This window comes from Nycticebus coucang, chromosome 24 (assembly GCF_027406575.1).
Source record: "Nycticebus coucang isolate mNycCou1 chromosome 24, mNycCou1.pri, whole genome shotgun sequence".
NCBI lineage: Eukaryota > Metazoa > Chordata > Mammalia > Primates > Lorisidae > Nycticebus > Nycticebus coucang.
This window is the reverse complement of record NC_069803.1, coordinates 5,287,300-5,306,971: the sequence shown is the minus strand read 5'-3', so window position 1 is coordinate 5,306,971 and position 19,672 is coordinate 5,287,300. Positions and strand designations below refer to the sequence as shown.

Genomic DNA, 19,672 nt, shown 5'->3' with positions numbered 1-19,672 from the left:
AGACTCTGTCTCAAATAAATAAATAAATAAAGATAGCCTCTGGTGTGGGTAACAGCAGTGACCAATTTGCACAAGGAGGACCAGGTTTTTGAGAAGAAGTGAAGTCCTTCTGGTTTGCATGTGGTCACACAGAGATCCTGTAGTAAACACTCTCAGCTGCTGGAAATAAGTGTGGGGGGACCGGTACCCACTCCGCTTTCCAATACACACTAATAATGCTGAATTAATCTTTCCATTGCAAAGCTCCTACAATGAAAAGGCACTGATCACTGCCAAACTTAAATAGCTCCAATAATGTCAGAATGCAGAGTTAGTTAAAATGGTGGATCACTTTTAAACATTTTCTCTGCATCAGAAACTGCAGTAGGAAGTTACACATCGCAGTGCCAAGAACCGTACGTTATTTCATTTATTTAATCTTCCCCATAGTGGACAGGGGGCGTTTTAACATAAAAATGCATTGAAGTCATATTATGAAAATTGAAAAACAGCATTAAATGAGAAGTGCATTTGTCTCGTTAAGGCTCCATTCTGAAGAATTAAGACCTGCTGTCTGCCTCCAGAATGGAATCTTTCCCATGTCTTTCTCTTGCTGGCTATAAAGATGCTGGCTGAACAGAGGTGGGAGCTGGCAAAGGGCGAAGAGATGAAAGATGGAGAAATGCAAGAGATTCAGTGAGGAGGGGCCCAGCTGAGGTGTCTGTCTAAAGAGGCCGTATGACAGGCACAGGACACAGTTCTTCTGTACTTTCTTTCTGACTCTCAGAATTTTTGAGATCAATTAGCGGGAAGAAGGCATCATCTGGTCATAGACTGTCCCTGTGCCCATCCTGATGCCTTACAGCAGAAGACTAGAATTACATTGGGGTGTGGCACTCAGGGGTGATGTTAGGGGCAGGGTAAAGCTTTGGGAATCTCTGAAGTCAGAGGTTTGGCAAAATCACCCAGAGAGAGAGTGGATTGAGAAGAGAAAGGTTCAAGGGTAAACCTGAAGACAAGATCGACACTTGTGCAATGTGAAGGGAGAATAAAGATTCACCAAATGGGATGGGACAGAGTTCATAGAAAGGCAGAGAACCCTTGAGAAAAGGAGTAAGTGAGATGGAAGAGGAGGGAAAACTTTCTCTGGATTGTGTAATGTTCTACCTGCAAATCACCAGCAAACCATGGGTGGCCTCTGTGACCTCACAGAAACCAGATTTTAATAGATGGAGGTAATAATTAGCTGGTGAAAATAGGAAGTTCAGAGCATTTTCTTAAAGGAGTTCGGCTGTGACAATAAGAGGTATTCAGAGGATTATATTTAGGAGAGAACACTGTGAGCGGAAAGCAAACTTCTGACATGGAAGAAAAGTTAACATGTTTACAGACATCCACAGATATAGCTGAGGCTGCAGGTGGATATTTCCAATATGGTTTCTGTGTTTGCAATGTCTTTAACTGTTATTTAACTTTTTTTATATTTTTTTATTATTGAATCATAGCTGTGTACATTAATGCAATCATGAAGCACCATATTTGACATACATTCATCACACTGGTTAACATAGCCTTCCTGGCATTTTCTGAGTTATTGTGTTAAGACATTTATATTCTACATTTAGTAAGTTTCACATGTACCCTTGTGAGATACACCGTAGGTGTGATTGGTGTTATTTAACTCTTAATTAGGCGTAGGTTACTTGGGGGAAGATGTACTAGGTCAAAGCATCCGTTGTAGCCTAATAGGTCTTGGGGAAAAGAAAAAACAAGGGCAGAAACACATGCAGTTTGGGGACGGAGTCAATGTAAAGTAGGAAAGAGTCAAGCTCGTATTTTTTATCCAACCCACACTCCTGTTTTTAATAAGTGGCCTTAGGCCAAGATCCACTTATGCTAAAATCACATGGCCCTGGGTTGCCTCTCCCTCTGCTAGAACATCTGTTAGGATAAATTTATTTATGTTAACTCTCTTTCTTCTCCTAAATGCATGTCTATCCTTCTCTTGACCACATCTTTTTGATCTTTGGTAATATCAGTGTAACCAGCTAACTAACTCATATGGCACCTTTATTACATGTCACTTGCATCAAAAATCTAGGAGATACAGGGACAAAAAGTTCTGGTTCTGTTCTCTGGTGCACAAATCTAAGCAGAGTGAAGGTACGTTGGAATCAAATCCACTGACATCCCAGAGATTCTGAGAGGACTCCCAAATGTTATATTTGCTTTCTCCTTCATCTTTACCTTCCAAGAATAATAACATCATATAAGCCACTCTTAGTATTAGAAATGTTACATGTCCATCAAGTGGGTTGTGCACCACTGATTTCAAAGAGTGGAAAACATATAAATGAATTACTACAATGTAGCAGGCTAATTCAAGCTAAAGGGTTACTGGCTGATTTTTCATGTGGCATTCTCTTGGTGGGGCAGCAGGTAAGCCCCAAGAAGGGCTTTTCAACTCCAAAGGTCCTTAGAACTATTGGAATGGAGTTACAGTAAATTCCTAGTAAGTGTGATATTGGAATTATTTTAACTTGTGAATTCAAGAGAAAGTTACGTGGACATCTGTATTCTGTGTGATTCAACTTTTTTGGAGTAAGTGCTAGACCAGTGAAAAATAACTAACAAAACTAATTCTGCCAATAAAAAAAAAAAAAAAAAACTATTCTTTAATCGAGGTCACGGACACTAAATAGCATGATAATTGATCGTGTTCTGCTGGGAGAAAGTGTGTGGGGTGAAGAAAGAGACACACAGGAAACATGTAATGAGTGTAAAAGGAGTTAATGAAGCCTTTCCTAGAGGGTTTTATTTGATAATAACGTTTTATATTTTAGCAGAAGATGTAAATGCTTTGATAGAAAATAACGGTCAAAAATCAGGATTGTGATCATTACAACAAGTTTGTAGGTATCTTAAATGTTATTGTGCTGCTAAACAGAACACCACAGACTGGGTAGTTTATAATGGTCAGGAATTTATTTGGCTCATGGTTCTAAAGGCTGGAAAGTCCAAGGTCAAGGACCCCGCACCTGGGGAGAGCCTTCTTGAAGCATAACCTCCCACTGAAAAGCAGAAGAGAACAAGCACACTAGACAGATGGAGGGGGCCAAACTGGCTTTCATAACAATGCTCTTCTGTAATAAAGACATTAATCCATTCGTGAGGGCAGAGCTCTCCTGGCCTAATTACCTCTTAACAGTCCTACCTCTTAATACTGTCACAATGGTAATTAAATTTCAACAAGAGCTTTGGAGGGGACATTCAAGCCACAGCAGGAGGTGTTTTGTTCTTATAGGTCTCTGGGCCCCTGTTACTCTAAGCACATTGATGGGCTGTGTCTGCATTTCAGGGATTGATGACATCAATCACAATATTCCCTTTAGAGAAACTGATGATCCCTAGGGCTAAAAACATGCTCTGAGGAATTTCACTGTGAGGGATTCTCATATTCTGTACTCCCCTCCTTCCTACTAAATTTACTCCAAAGGGAATGTGGAACAAAAACTAAGAATAAATCAGCCATTTTTTTTTTTTTTATCACAGCTGTGACTACTACTAAAAAGCAAAAGCCTATGAGAAATAACCTTGATTCATAATACTATGCATATTGGGTGAATGGCTCGATAAAACGCAGTATTTCAGATGGATAACCGAGCCAGGGTGACATCACAGATGGGGACAAACACAGCGTTCCCCACGTAATGATATGGAGCTCAGCCGTAGAGCAATGCGGACTGTTAGCAGTGCGTTCATTGTGTTTTAATTGATGTAAACGGCCTCTGAGACATGTGTGATATGAACATATTTGTGAAGGAACACAAATAAAAAGCTTTGCTTTTCTTGCCGGCAATGTTATTTTATCAAAAAAGCAGTTGTGTTAAGCCCAACGTAAACTGAGAGTAAACGATTCTTTTAGAGGGTGTAGCAAACAACAGACCAATCTCAAAACAGAGCAGACAAGAGAATTAATACTCAGAATTTTTTTCCACAGGGAAGAGAAAACATCTCAACTGAAACTGCCTTACTTAAGTGTTCCAGATCTACACATTACTGAAGTCAGAAATCAGTAAAATATAAGCAAAGTCTGCTTTTAGAGATTTCTATTCTTGCTAAGACAGATCCACTATTATATTTATAAATGCTAAATCGATCTTTTTGATTCATGACACATACGTTGAAAAGGTTCTGATCACTGCCAGGATTAAAGCTTTCCAAATAATGTCAAATGCAGACTAAATAATAGTGAACCATTTATTAAACATTTTTACTGAGCCAGAAACTGTGCTAAGGAACAATATATTACAGTGCCAACTACTGTGTTTTGTTTCATTTCATTATTTATTCCTTATAAAACCTCACATGGCATTTTTATCCCCCTTTCACAGATGAGGAAACAGTGATACTGACTTTTAAGCAACTAGGATGACACAGAACAGAACATGCTCTCAAACAGGTCTGTTGCCCATGTCCATGCAAGACACAGGAACAGAATCTGGCCAAAGTAAACACTCCAGTTAGTCATTGTTCTGTCTCCAGTTCTGTGCTATACACGAAGTCTGGGGTCAGACCCTGTTGTGTGTAGAGTCAAGGGGTTCTGAACACGTGGGTCTGTCCTTTAACAGTTTATGGTCCCACGTTGGATGCAAGGCATCTATATGTCAGGCAACTAGTGACTAAGAAGGATTTTCAAACTGATGCATGGTGCTGTACAACCAACAAGAGGAATTCCTCCTCTTCCTCCTCCACACTGACCACCACTGTCACAAGTCAATGAGTAATTGAAGTCTCCCCTTTATTCCAATGCATCGGCCTCAGGGCACACTCGTTCAGCCCCATGTCTTGTCTATGAGGCTGAATGGCAGCAAACTGAACCTCATATAAGATTGCAGCCCTGCTTAGAGTCTGTGTTTTGTTTGGGAGGGGTTTTTTGGTTTGCTTTTCTTTGAGGTTTTTCTTTTCTTTTCTTTTTTGTTTCAGAATAATTGGGGTACGCATGTTTTGTTTACATAAGTTGCTTTTGTACCGATTGAGTCAAAGTTATGATATACCCAGATAGTGTGCATGGTACTCAGTGGGTGTGAATTTTCCCATCTGCTCATCCCTTCCTGCTTGATTTATTGAGATTTACTTCCTTCCATACGTGGACTTAAGTGTGGATCAATTAGTTCCAACTTGGTATTGAATTCATGTGTTTGTTTCTCCAGTTGTGTGCTGTTTCACTTACAAGAATGGTTTCCAGTAGATTCGTGTCTTGACTTACAGACTTGCAGAGTGACAGTAACTGGCCGCCCCTGACTTAGTCCGATTAAGACTTCCTGGGCAGGACCCATTACAACCACATTCTCCCCTTTCGGCAACATGGCCTTGCTATTCTCTCTTAGCCCACCTTAGTGTTGAGTTCGATCTCCTTATTAAAATCTGGGAGAAGAAGAAAAATAGCAAGGTGCATGACATGGACACAAGAGGGCTGAAAGCAGCGTGTGACTCAAGGAAGTGACTGAGGACAGGGATGAGGGGTGTAGAAAGATGGATTGATGAAGGAGTTTCAAGGAAGAAAATGATCATCAGAAGGAACATAAAATTTTCACTTATTTGTTGATCTGACAAATGAATTTGCCTACTTGGAATCAGGGAGTTGTGTTTGGAAAGAAGAAAATGAGTTAGCCATGGATTCTCTCCTCCAAGTCTGCCAGAAGATACACGTATGGGGCAGAGAAAACCACAAAATAAGGCATGAGGCTGCCTGTGTAGTAGTGTAGGCACAACATTATGGGCACTCAAGACACAGTTCAAATGCTACAATTCTATGACCCGGAGGGGATCTTTTTAACATCTCAAAGGCGAGTAGGATTTGGATATATGGCATTGTACAGAATGGAAAAAAAAATTCTGTCAAGAATAATTCAAAAAAGCAAACATGTCATAATCTGACGTGTAAAGGGAAAAGCAAGTGGTTCCATTGGTTGGTGCAGAAGACGCAAGATTGGGAATATTTGGGAGAAAGCCTCCTCTGCTGCATCATTCATCAGCACCCACCAAAGTCCCCTCCCTTCCCACCACTCTCACCACACTCCCGGGGACTGCCACTTCTTTCACTTCCACTTTCCCAGATTAGACTTCCCTCCTGTTCATGACTGTCTGGTAGCACCTTAACTCAAGAAGGCAGTGATCCCAAAAATCCCATCTACTCAGGTTAGTATCTGCTCCAATCTACGATGAACAGCTCAGCAGTGATGTGAGGACTGGAATGGGGAGACATGATATGGGGGCATGTGTAGATCCCCAGGGTGTGGCAGTCTCCCAGGTGTGATGTCCTATTTTAAGTGAGGCCTTCCTCCAACACCCAGTTATTCATTTAGTTCCAGATGACACAGAGCTAAAAGGTGTTCAGAGCTCAGAGGCTTGTCACTTCACAATGAGTAGGACAGAATCAGCCCACTGTGGCATTGCCTGGTAATAATTGGGCTCATGTGACTTGAGATGCTCAATTATTGCCGAAAACATTCTGCTCTATCTGTGTAAGCTTCCTCTCTCCAGTAGATTCCTGTTGCTGCTTGATACTGGGCTCCCCACGTCTCAGCCTCCTTCCATGCTTCTCAAGAAAGCTAGAACACAGATCGTTGTGTTTTCAGGACCCTAATGCTACTGAGTGCCACGGAGGAACATAGGACCACATACGAGATATTATGAAGTTTTCATAATTTTCAAAGCCACGATAGTCATGATCTCTACTTCTGAGTCTCTTGGTGAGAATATAAATTAAGTATATCCCATGCTTATTGTCTCCTTGTATTTGAAGAGTTAATATCACCAGATGTCTAACCCTTACCCCAAAGTCAAAGTTCTGTGATATGCTGACCTTCTCAAAGACTCTCTTCCCAGGCAGACCACAGATCCTTTTGCAGTTGACTGAGTTTGGCAGATGACCTTAGCTGGCCAGGGAAAGCCACTGTGAGCACTTTCTGGGGAGCTACTGAGAAATCACTTATTGGGATTGCAAACCTGGTGAGATGTCTGTGGTCATTTTTTCCAAGTTAAGAAGAACCCATTTACTAAGTTAAGAGGGAAAAGAACACAAAAGGAAGTAGAGCCAAGATCTGGAATCACAGAATGAAAAGGAGAAATTCAAAGAATAAAACTTGAGTTTGTTCGAGCCTGTGAGAACAGCCATGCCTGGAAACCGCTTGTGTCTGAGCTTCATCCTCAAGTTGTTTAGTTACTTATCTCATTTTTCTATTATTCACATTCACATTTGTATCTATTCTATTTTGCTTGCATTGATTTAATTTGGGTTTCTGTTACTCATAAAAGAAGCAAATAAACTAGTGGATAATCTGCATTTCTGACAGCCACAGGTAAGATGGTCTCAACCACTGGGCTGTGGACCAGGGCTGGGCTGCAGCCTGTTAGGAACCGGGCTGCACAGCCGGAGGTGAGCAGCAGATGAGCAAAGCTTCATCTGTACTTCCGGCCCCATCCCATCCCTGGCACCACTACCTGAGCACCACTTCTCAATTCAAGGGAGACATTAGATTCTCATAGGAGCACGCCCCTACTGTAAACTGCATGTGTGAGGGGTCTAGGTTGTGTTCCTTGTGAGAGGCTAATGCCTGATGACTTGAAGGGGAGTGGAGGGTACAAGCAACACACTTTGGGTGTCACTGTCTCCCATCACCCCACATGGGACCATCTAGTTGCAGGAAATAAGCTCAGGGCTCCCACTGATCCTCATTATGGTGAGTTACGTAATACTTCACTATTTATTACAATGTAATAACAATAGAAATAAAATGCACAGTAAATGTAATTTGGTTGAATCTTCCCCAAACCATCCCCTACTCCTAGTCTGTGGAAAAACTGCCTTCTGTGAAACTGGTCCTAGGTGCCAAAAAGGTTGGAGACCACTGCATTAGAAGCCCCATGCTGTGCAATAGTAGAAAGTAAACAAATAACCTAATATTTTACTTTATCCCAGCTCACCTCAGCAGGAGCTGGGGATTCCTGTCATCTGCAGGCTCAGCAACATTCCATTTCACAGTTGTCCCTGACTGGAGTGAAGGGTGAAGCCTCAGCTCAACATGCTGTCAAAACTGGGAATTAGCCTTGCTTCCACCCAAGCAGGGATCTGAGTAATAGGAATAATTATGGGGCACAGGCTTGCCTACCAAGCCTCATTTCTTTTCTGAAAATCTAGGCTTCTCTCCAAGACTGGTTTCTCACTGGGCTCATGAACCTGAGCTTACTACTTGTTTAGCTATGGCCGGGCCTCATCTTGGGATTGTGCTATATGTGAACTTTACACAGATAGGATCCTGCCTCACTCATGTCCTCTCCATCTCGTGAGTGCGGCAATTTGGCTCATTTCAGGACACAAGGGAGTTTACACTTGGACTTCTTCCTCAGTAGGCTTCCCAAATTTTTCATGGATTTTCTTAGATATTAACCAGATACCAGTTGTGGCCCTCTGTTGAGTGCTGAGCCTTTAAACCACTTGGCTGCCTTCTATGGGCATGCATCCCACGAGTTTGGATGTGGTTTGTCCCCATTACAACTCATATTGAAATTTGATACCTGATGTGGTGATGTTGGGAAGCTGGGTGTAGTGGGAGGCATCTGTGTCCTGGAAGCAGATCTCTCATGAACAGATTAATGTCCTTGCTGGGGAACGAGTGACTTCTTGCTCTCAAGGGAATGGATTAGTTTGTTTGAGAAGAGGTTGCTAAAAAGAGTCTGGCTTTTTGTGTTTCTCTCTCTATCTTGCGTACCCTCTAGCCATGTGGTCCCTTTGACCACACGTCTGCTTCCCTGCCTCTTTCTGCCGTGAGTTGAAGCAGCCTGAGGCACTCACCAAAGGCAGCTGCCCGGTCTTGAACCTTCTAGCCACTGAGTCATCAGCCAAATGAACCTCCTTTCTATAAATGTCCCAGTCCTAGGTATTCTGCTACAATAACACTAAAATGGATAAGACATCCAGCCAATAACATGGCTGGTCCCTTTTTGCTTCTTCTGGTCATTCTGGCTACCGAACCACCAATGCAGCTTAAGGAAGAGCAGGAGGCACAGAAGCTTATGTTTCTACTCAACATCATAAAGATAGAACGGGAACAACTTCAAAAGCGATGCAGCAATCTTCAGCTTTTATTTTAGTGAGAAGTGGGGAGCTATCATATGCCTTTGAAGCATGCAGTGAAGATGAAAGTGATACATTTACCCTGAAGGTAGAAGTGATAATTAATGCATTCTTTTCTCTTCCACCTTTTTGTTCTTAGAGACTTGTTCCTTCACCACAAACTCAACAAGATATTTCTATGAATGACACAATACCACATCCACTTTGTCTCCGGTAATTGAATCAGGCCAGCAATCTGACCAGGGCTGAATCTAGGAAGCAGAGAGGCTGAGTCAGTTAGATCAGTGGCCCAGATTTTTTTCTTTTCTGTAAAAGGCCAGGTAGTAAAAATTTTGCCTTTTATAAGCCGGTCCCTCTCGTTATAGCTACTTGGCTCTGTCATTGTAGAGTAGAAGCTACAATAGATAACCTAAAAGTTACTGGGAATGGCTTTGTTCTTCAAAAAATATATATTTAGATAAACAAGTGCCAATCAGAATTTGGTCTGTGGACTATATGTTACTGAGCCTGTGTCGCGACCCGTAAAGCCCTGGTCTCAGTCACCGCAGGAAGGAACCAGGTGTGACATGGATTAAAGCTTGCAGGAGGTGAGCTAACCTTAAGTGCAGGGCAGCCCAGAGCCCCCTCCACGACGGCTATTTATTAAGGTTATGCACAACAGATGTGGAGAGTTAAGGTAATTACATATGAGGGCTGCATTCGTAAGGATTTCCACGTGCTCTTTCCTCCGGTCTTCTTTCCCCACATCCCCCATGAAGAAGTACCAAGCATGAATGTTTAACACATGCTTACTAGTGAGTGACTGATCATCTCATTCTGGAACACTAAGTTACTTGGGGGATTGCCTCCAAGTCACAAAACGTCTCCAGGCTTGCCAGGAGATGGTCCTATTCTCAGCATTCCCCTTTAATGTGATAAGAATCAGTAACTGTCCTTTGCAAGCATGGTGTCCATTCCTGTACAAGCCTGAGGTACCTCATGGTGGGTATTTCAACTGAAGGCTCAATTGATAAGGGTGCCACCACTTGGGGCCTGGGCATACTGACCACTAAATCAGAGAAAACTAGTAATGACAGAGAAACACGATAAAGAAACAGACGGGCTCAGTGCCTGTGGCTCAAGCTGCTAAAGCGTCAACCACATACACCTGAGCTGGCGGGTTTGAATCCAGCCTGGTCCCGCCAAACAACAATGATGGCTTCAACCAAAAAAATAGCCGGACATTGTGGTGAATACCTCTAGTCCCAGCTACTTGGGAGGTGGAGGCAGGAAAATCGCTTGAGCCCAGGAGTTGGAGGTTGCTGTGAACTGTGATGCCACGGCACTCTACCCAGGGTGACAGCTTGAGGCTCTGTCTCAAAAAAAAAAAAAGAAAAGAAAAGAAACAGACTTGCAGAGAGGCACAGAGAAAAGAAGCCATCAGAGCTCTGGGAGATGCTGGGGACAACGTTATGTCCCCACTTTCCTGCACCAAATCCTATGTAGCTCAATAGTTCTTAATCCCAGGTTCCTAATTCTGGGCAACTAAGAGGTTTTCTTTTGCAGTTTTTCAATACAACCCTTCTAAAGTTCATTTTAACAGTTTCCTCTTCCCAGTCACCCTCCAAACCCTGAAAACACAGCAAATGTTCCGGTTAAGGTCCTTCATTGCAGGCACCTTCTGGTGTTTTAAGGGTACCCAGAACTTGTTTTAATCACATGTGCTGAGACATGCAGGTACGAGAATGACTGTTGAGAAGGAAGAAGTTTTCTTTTCCATTCAGAGATCCCTGGAAACAGGAGCACATGGCACAGCACACCAGGAAGCTCCAGGGGAGTCAGAGGCTGAAGGAGCAAATGCCTTTAATGTGGCTCCCACTGGAGGAGCAGGACCAGCAGGGTGAGCAGCCTCAGGGCTGGCTACTTCAAATAGTCTCAGTGTGCTCTGGGCAAAGGGCCTTTCCCTTGTCATCCAGTTCTGTTTTTTTTTTGTTTTTTTTTTAATTGTTTCAAGTTAATTTGAGGGTACAAAGAATTAGGTTACAATGTTTGCATTTGTTGAGTAGAGTCCTTCATAATAGTCCCACCCCCAAGAGGTGTGCCATACACCCTAACATTGTGCCCATTAAGTGGGAGCACACCCATCTCTCTCTCTCCTCACTTCTCCTGGTCCTCATTCCCCTGACCCCCACCTTGAACTAATTTGAGTTTTTCTCTTACCTGGGCATGTATTATATTATCTACTAATACACTAATACTCATATTAGTATTGAATTCATTGGATTCTTACAGCTCAATTTACAATCTCCAAAATGTTGAAACAACAACCTAAATGTCCACTATCCCAGGAATGGATTAATAAGCTGTGGAATATGTATACCATGGAATACTATTCAGCCACTAAAAATCATAGAGGCTTTACATCTTTTGTATTAACCTGGATGGAGTTAAAACACATTCTTAGTAAAGTGTCACAAGAATGGAGAAGTAAGACTCCAACGGTCATCCAGTTTTTTAATCATCTTGCATGATTAGGGCAGTGTCCTATAAAGGGGGTGGTTTGGGGTATGGCCTCTGGGTTGGTGAGTTTGCATGTGAAAGGAGCATTTTCAGCCCAGACTTCATGATCTCCAGGAATGGGTTCTAGGAATCTAGATAGGGTTCTAGGGATGATCTCTAGGAATCCCTCAGAGGTGCAGTCCCAGAGGGTCAGCAAGGCTCCAGGCTGTCAGAGCATCAGATAAACCAGAAAACATGATTACATACTTGGAAAACTCAAACAAAAAAAGGAATCTGCAGAAATGATAGTGGGTAGTTCACAGAAGTGATGAAAAGATTATAAAATAAGAATGGCAAATGATTCTGGAGAAGAGAGGCAAGTGAAAAGAACACCAAGACCCCACCCCTGGGTTGTTCTGGGAGGCGAGGCACTGCTGGGCACAATGTGAGTCCTCCTTACTCTGCACCGGCCGTCCATGTCCACCAGAGACCATTCACAGCCATGCTGCAGAACTCTACCATTGCCGCTGCAAATTATCTTTCACTCCACCCGTCTCCTTAGGCGTCTCTCTCAGACTTAGGTTCACTGGTGGGGCCACACATCTGCAAAGTTCAGTTGATGCCCTCGACCTAGCTTCCAAGGGGCCAGAAAGGAAACACAGATTCTCTCTTTTTAGCACCTATAGTGAAAGGCAAGGCTCTTTCTCCATTATTTTGAGATTTTCTACAAGCAAGAGGGTTTTCTCATTCTGGGGTGGGAGTAAGTTGGGGAAGAAAGTCGAATGTATATGATAGCAGTTTAGCATGGATTGAAAAATGAAGACACTGCAGTTTAGATAAATAGCCAGGGTGGCAGGTGTGGGGAGAATATACATGTGTGTGGTTGGATATGTGTGTATATTTGGCCAAGCAAGAGGTGTCAAGAGAGTCTAGAAAGGGCTGAAGGGATTGTAGGCATTTTACAGACCATGGTAATTGATGGGAAGTGAAGATGTAAGTGAAGGAAGAATCAATAATATAGCTGAGGTTTTGAGCGGAAGAAAATAACATCATTAACGGAAGTGTCCTGAGTGTTATTCATCCCTGGATATCTAAGTGTCGATACCCAGGGAAGAGGTTGAAATGCTGCCTGGAGCTGAGGCAGTGAGAGGGGAATGGATAGACTATGAACACATCCGAGATAACCGAGATACAGGGGAGGGGATTCTCTGTGGTGATGCATAGAAATCTAGAGGTGCTCGAGAAATGAGGTAATTGCAGAATGAGCCATTGTAAAAGCACAGTGTGTGAGAAGAGGAGCTGGTGGGGTTTAATTAGGAATAGTCAGAGGATCTGCAGGGCAGGCAAGAAGGAAGTGAAAAAAATATCACAAGCTTGAAAGAAATGATTACAGCCTGGGGCTGGGAAAAGGCTTAGGATTCAGTTAGACCAAAAGAGACATCAGTGCTCGCTTCGGCAGCACATATACTAAAATTGGAACGAAACAGAGAAGATTAGTATGGCTCCTGCGCAAGGATGACAGGTAAATTCATGAAGCATTCCATATTGAAAAAAAAAAAAAAAAAACAGAGAGACACGTCAGCCAAGGACCCAACCAGCTGAAAGCTGACCCTTTCCAGGGGCAACAAAGGCCACAGCAGGACCCACTTGAGTTCAGCACAGGAGAGGAAAACATTTTCCAGAACTTTCTTTAATCCCACCTCTCACATTTTTTCTGTCTTTTCCCCTCCCACTTCAGTCTTGTCAGATAGTTAATATAAACTCATACAAACTATTATATAAATGTATGTAGTATAAAAGTCTCCGAGCATTCAGAAGAAGCTCATCCACTGGTATCCCTGGTCTCCCCCTCTCCCTTGTTGAGGAACTGCTGTGTTGCAGGGACTCTAAGGGGGAAGGGGAAGGGAAGGTCTTCAGCCTCAGCCGGCCCAGGAAGAGGAGCCCAGCCAGAGAGAAGTGAGAGGGAAGCTCTCAACAGCAAATGCCCCTGCCCCCCGGAAGCAGCTGTATTTATTTATTCATTTTTCATTACATACCATTTATTAATGTCCTTAGTTATTGTGCTTTGCATCAGTGGGGATTTCATGTGTGCTCATGCCCACGACTCACTTTGCGCAGTGGGAGAAAGATGAAGAATGTGCCTGACTTGATATAGGAGGAAAAGCGTTAGATATATACCTTCTTTTTAAAAAAACTATTAAGATCTTGATTTATTGCAAGCATCTAAGTAGCCAAGGGCTTGGGGTTAGTCTTTCACTCCTTCCTCCATTTCTAATTCTAATCAAACATGGAGGAAAATCAGTAATGAACAAGTCTTATCCTTTGAGTTGCTGGAACCTGCCGAGTTCTGTTATCTATCAGTGCAAATCACACACACATACACACGTTCTCTCTCTCTCTCTCTCTCCTTCTTCCACTTGGACACCCCTGTGTCTGTCTCTACCTAATTCCAGTTCTGAAATATTTAGGGCCTCTGAGGCTTGACTGCTGCTGATCTGTTTCCTCTCCTTTCTTCCCCTCCCTTAACCCAGGTCCTGAATCCCATTCATCTTCACGGCCCCCACGGGAGCTGATTAAAGTCCACCCCAGCAGCCCCTCTTCCGTGTTGGCTGAGGCACTGCACGTTGGGAGAGGTGGAGGGAGTGCGAAAGGCGAGGACGTGGAGGAGGCAGCCCTGGCGCCTCGTGTGGCTGGTTGGGCTCTGATGACGAGATTTATGTGCCCTGTATCACAGCCAAGAGACTGGAGGCGGTAAAACAGGAGAGCTGGCAGTAATTTATAGTAGCTTGTTATGACAGACTTCTCGATTAAGGATGAAAAAGACATCATTAAAACAAAACCAAGCTATCCAGAGTGTTGTTGTAAACAGCAGGCATCCCCAGCGCGAGAAAAATGTGCAATTTTCAGGAAGTTGGGTAGCACATGTCCCAGTGGAAGGGTGTGTCCTAAAGCCTCCGTGGGAAGGTGGGGACAAGGCAGAGCTGGGGAGAAGCCTGGTGATGAGGAGCTCCTGGCTTGCGCCTCCTTGTCCTCCCTTAACCCCAGGGCTCCTGCCCTTGCAGTGCCCTCCCCGGGGTCTCCTGCCACTGCACACTGCTGAGGTCAGGACTGGTGGGCTGCACAGGGCCTGGGTCTGTCCTGGTGGCTGCCTGGGTGGCCCCCCTGCTGGAGTTAATTCTGCCTCACTCTCCCATTCAGATACATCATGCATCAACTCTGGCCGGCCCCCTACTGCTTTAAAGCAGCTTCTGCACAGGGCTGGATCCCCACAGTTTGTTGTTACCAATTAATTGAAAAGCAAATGAAATCTATAATGAAGTCCTTCTCAAAGCTCTAAAGGGGGGAGGGTCTTATTCATAAGTCACTGATACTAAAAATACTTTCCCACTGCAGTTTTTGTGTTTTTATTCTTTCACCCAAGCTGCAGGCAGCACCATGATCTACACCTGCAATGGCCCCAAACTGTCCTCACAAGTTCACACTCTTTCCCCATCTCTGTTCATTCTCATTCATTTCCCTTTTTATTTCCCTGTGAGAACCTTTTTTCCATCCGAAGTTCTTAGCTCTTTCCAAGTAGCTACTCCACTTTTCTCTTAGTGACCTTCTCTAAATTGTATTCTTAACTTTCATTTTGAAGCAAAGGAACCAGCAATAGAGCTAGGAAGACGCCTTCCTCTGGAGTGTGGGGAGGCGCAGGGCTGGCTGCACCCTCTGAGCTAGGAAGACGCCTTCCTCTGGAGTGTGGGGAGGCTCAGGGCTGGCTGCACCCTCTGAGCTAGGAAGACGCCTTCCTCTGGAGTGAGGGGAGGCGCAGGGCTGGCTGCACCCTCTGAGCTAGGAAGACGCCTTCCTCTGGAGTGTGGGGAGGCGCAGGGCTGGCTGCAGCCTCTGAGCTAGGAAGACGCCTTCCTCTGGAGTGTGAGGAGGCGCAGGGCTGGCTGCACCCTCTGAGCTAGGAAGACGCCTTCCTCTGGAGTGTGGGGAGGCTCAGGGCTGGCTGCACCCTCTGAGCTAGGAAGACGCCTTCCTCTGGAGTGTGGGGAGGCGCAGGGCTGGCTGCACCCTCTGAGCTAGGAAGACGCCTTCCTCTGGAGTGTGGGGAGGCGCAGGGCTGGCTGCACCCTCTGAGCTAGGAAGACGCCTTCCTCTGGAGTGTGGGGAGGCGCAGGGCTGGCTGCACCCTCTGAGCTAGGAAGACGCCTTCCTCTGGAGTGTGGGGAGGCGCAGGGCTGGCTGCAGCCTCTGAGCTAGGAAGACGCCTTCCTCTGGAGTGTGGGGAGGCGCAGGGCTGGCTGAGCCCTCTGAGCTAGGAAGACGCCTTCCTCTGGAGTGTGGGGAGGCGCAGGGCTGGCTGCAGCCTCCGGGTTGGGGTGGGGTCTAGAATGGGAGAGGACTGAAGGGAGAGGGACTGAATAACTATGGATTTGTACCTTTGCCTCTGGGAGAAATACAAATAAGTGGCACCTTCTTTGGAGATTATCTTGACTCTACTCTGATTTGTTTATATATTTATGTATTGTTTATACTGCAAAGTGCAATACCATGGACATAGCAAGGACATGCTTGCCATTCCACACCACAAATTGGGAAAGCAGGCCGCCAGCCCCTCTCCGGCAGGAACGCCCCATGCTGCATTCCCGTGTCCCCAGCCTGATTTTCTGCCATAGGGCCTCATTTCCTTTCCTCTGAGTGCGACTTTGATCTCTGCATTCCCCTGTCAAAAGCTCTGGGCTCTGGCAGGAGAACAGATGCAGGGAGAAGCCCTTGCTGTGATGCAAAGGTGAGAAGAATGTTTCTTAATAAGCAACATCTGAGATGAAAGAGATGCGTTCAGCTTCATTTGGCTTAAAGCTGCCTTGCTGCAAAGCACTCAACTGTATTAGTGCCCCCCCCCCCGGCCCCCATGCTTGCTTTCTGTAGTTGGGGAGGGCTGGAACATTCCAATCCTTTCTCAGCTTCTTCACAACTTTTCTTTGTCTCTACCTCCATCCTCCACCCTCTAACTGTAGTTTCTGGGCAATCTTCCACTTCCATGCATTCTATCAGCTGGAAATTAAACCAGAATGAGCAGTGGATTGAAGAGAGTCTCCATCTAGAATTCCATAACAGAAACTTCCAAGGTACCATGGCCTCTCAGACTCCAATGACAGCCACTCGGCAGTGTGTGATTTATCTGTGGCAAATTATATAGTATCTGGACTTTTGAGTTGTAGAAGTGTATGCCCCACAAACTCAGGTGTTCCAGAATTATACAATGCAGACCAAGGGCCTTGAACCCCTAAAAGTTTGGAGAAAAATCACTGTCATGAGGCAGATTGATTATTAGGAGAAAAGAGATACAAATTTGCTTCATATGCATACATGGGAGCCTTCAGAATGAAGACTCAAAGGCACAGGGGAAATTGTCACTTTTTATGCTTAAGTTTAACAAAGAATGGGGATGATTGGACAAAAAGGGTAAGATCTGATACTAATAGACTGAGCGGAGACACCCAGCCAGGCGTGTCTGTCTGCATTCTTCCTGGCCTCTCGGAGCAGCTTCCTTCTTTCTGGGTGATGGGCAGGACTCCTCTCTTTATCACCCACAATCAAACAAGGTAGGTCAGAGAATTATGGCAGGTTTTTACACAATGATTTTGGAGTTTATGGCTGGCCTTTGGAAAAAGAGTTTTTGGCTTTTATGACCCACCATGGGGAAGAAAGATTCTAGGGGTCTGAGAGGCAGGAGGGAAAGAGAAGGTGAGAGAAAAACTTACTTCTGGGGCCTTCATTTGGGGGTGCTGTCTTCTGCACCCCATTAATATATATGTAGTTTTAAACTATAGTCTTTGAATTGGGATCATGGGTTCTGGTCTCCTACACACTGAATGTTTGTGTCCTCCACAAATCCATATATTGAAACCCTAACATGCAACATGACAGTATTAGGAGAAGGGGCTTTGGGCAGGTAATTCATTTTAGTTGAGGTCATGACGGTAGAGCCCTCACAGGAAGAATAAGAAATACCACGGCTCTCTCTCTCTTTCTCAGCTATGTGAAGACACAGAAAAAAAGATGGCTATCTATACCCCAGGAAAAGAGTCCTCACCAAGAAATGAATTGATAAGAACCTTAATGTCAGACTTCTTAGCATCCAGAACTGTGAGAAATAAATGGCTTTTATTTAAGCGACCAGTTTAAGCCTATTTTTCTTCTGCTAAAAGAATACCATAGACTTGATAAATAATGAACAATAGATGTTTATTTGGCTCATGGTTCTGGAGGCTGGGAAGTCCAAGTGCAGGGGGCTACATCTGGTGAGGACTGTGTCATCACACAGTGAGAGGCATGAGAGGGAGAGAAAATGGGGACCAAGCTATTTTTATCAGGAGCCCACTCCTAAGATAATGTCATTCACCCATTTATGAGGGTGGAGCCCTCAGTGCCTAATCACCTCATAGAGGTCTCATCCGTCAACACATTGCCATGATAATAATTGAACTTCAACATGAGTTATATGGGAGACATTCAAAACATAGCACAGGCTGAGTAGATAAAGAAAGGACACATACTTTCAGTGTTCATATCTTAGGTTGGCCACTTGCTAGCTGTGAGAACATACACAAGTTATTTAATTTCTTTATACCTCAGTTTTGACATCTTTAAAATAGAGTTAATAATACATTCCTTATAGGGTTATTGCAATAACAAATGAGTTAATTTATGTGTAGTTTTGAGAATAATGCCTAGAATATAAAGGTGTGATGTAATTGTTAACTGTTATCATTCCTGGCTTCTTCCCATCTCCATTCTGGGCCACAGAAGAAGGAAAGATGGGGAAAAGGGGGAAAAAAAGCAAATTAATGCCTGAAAGTAGTGGACAAAACAGTGCATTTCTACTGAAGGTGGAGAAAAAAAGATGGGAGGAAGGGGGAAAAAAGCAAATTAATACTGAAAGTATTGGGGAAAACAGCACATTTCTACTGAACAAAATTATAAATATTTTTCTGAAAATATGGCATGTTGCCATGCTGGACTGAAGAAGCCTCAGACTCTCTCTTTTCTTCCTCACCCTGCAATTGACCCTCCCCAAATCCTTGAAACTTCCTTATTTGCCTGAGTTCCAGGCCCACCTAAGGAAAACAAGTTCTCTTTTCTTACCCTCCCAGGTAAGACCAGGAAGTGTACTATCTCTGAACAGACTCTGTGAGAAGATAAAGTTACCTCCCACAGAGTCATTTCAATTCCAAAGGGAACTATTTAACAGTTCCTTAATCTTCATTCTCCATCCATTCTTCTTCCCTTGTAACTCTTTTTTTTTTTTTTTTTGAGACAGAGTTTCACTCTATTGCCTTGGGTAGAGTCCCTGGGTAGAGTGCTATGGTGTCATAGCTCACAGCAACCTCAAACTCTTGAGCTCCAGTGATCTTCTTGCCTGAGCCTCCTGAGTAGCTGGGACGACAGGTGCCCACCACAACACTCAGCTAGTTTTTCTATTTTTTTTTAGTAGTGATAGGATCTTGGTCTTGCCCAGACTGGTCTGAAACTTGGGAGCTCAAGGGATCCATCTTCCTCACCTCGGCCACCCAGAGTGCTAGGATTATAGACACGAGCCAAGGACTTCCCTAGTAATTCTTTATTGCCTGAGAGTTTGAGGACTGAAAATGAGAGGTTATTCTGAGACGTGAATGAAAGGAAGCAGAATCCAGGTTCTGTGTGGCCTTTATTCACTCCAGTGTGAGTGGGCTGAGTTCAAAAAAGAAGTCAGCATGTGGGTTAAGGCAGGGTGGGAATATAAGAGATGGGGGGTGGGGATTGGTGCACTCGTTCCTTCCTGGGTGTGACAGATCTATTTGGGCAGGTTCCTACATTCTTCCCCTTTTGGCAAGAATTGCCCTTGAACACAATTCTTCTTTTCCTCCTCCCATAACCCAGAAAGTCAAATAAGCTTCTGAACCATCTTTGGAGGAGGTGGATGTTGAATCTTGATTTTCTGAGAGTTCCTGTGTGTATAGATTAAATTAATTTTGACAACTTTTATTAATCTGGGTTATTGTGAGTTGATGTTTCAGTAAATGTTCCAAAGGTGAAGGGAAA

At 44.1% G+C, this 19,672-nt stretch overlaps 1 non-coding gene across 1 annotated transcript; it reads left to right on the top strand.

The window, feature by feature from the left end:
- The first annotated feature begins 13,039 nt into the window (after positions 1 to 13,039).
- On the top strand, positions 13,040 to 13,146 carry LOC128576634 (U6 spliceosomal RNA). Its single transcript, XR_008377465.1, has one exon. It is a non-coding gene; the product is annotated as a U6 spliceosomal RNA (small nuclear RNA).
- The last annotated feature ends 6,526 nt before the right edge of the window (positions 13,147 to 19,672 follow it).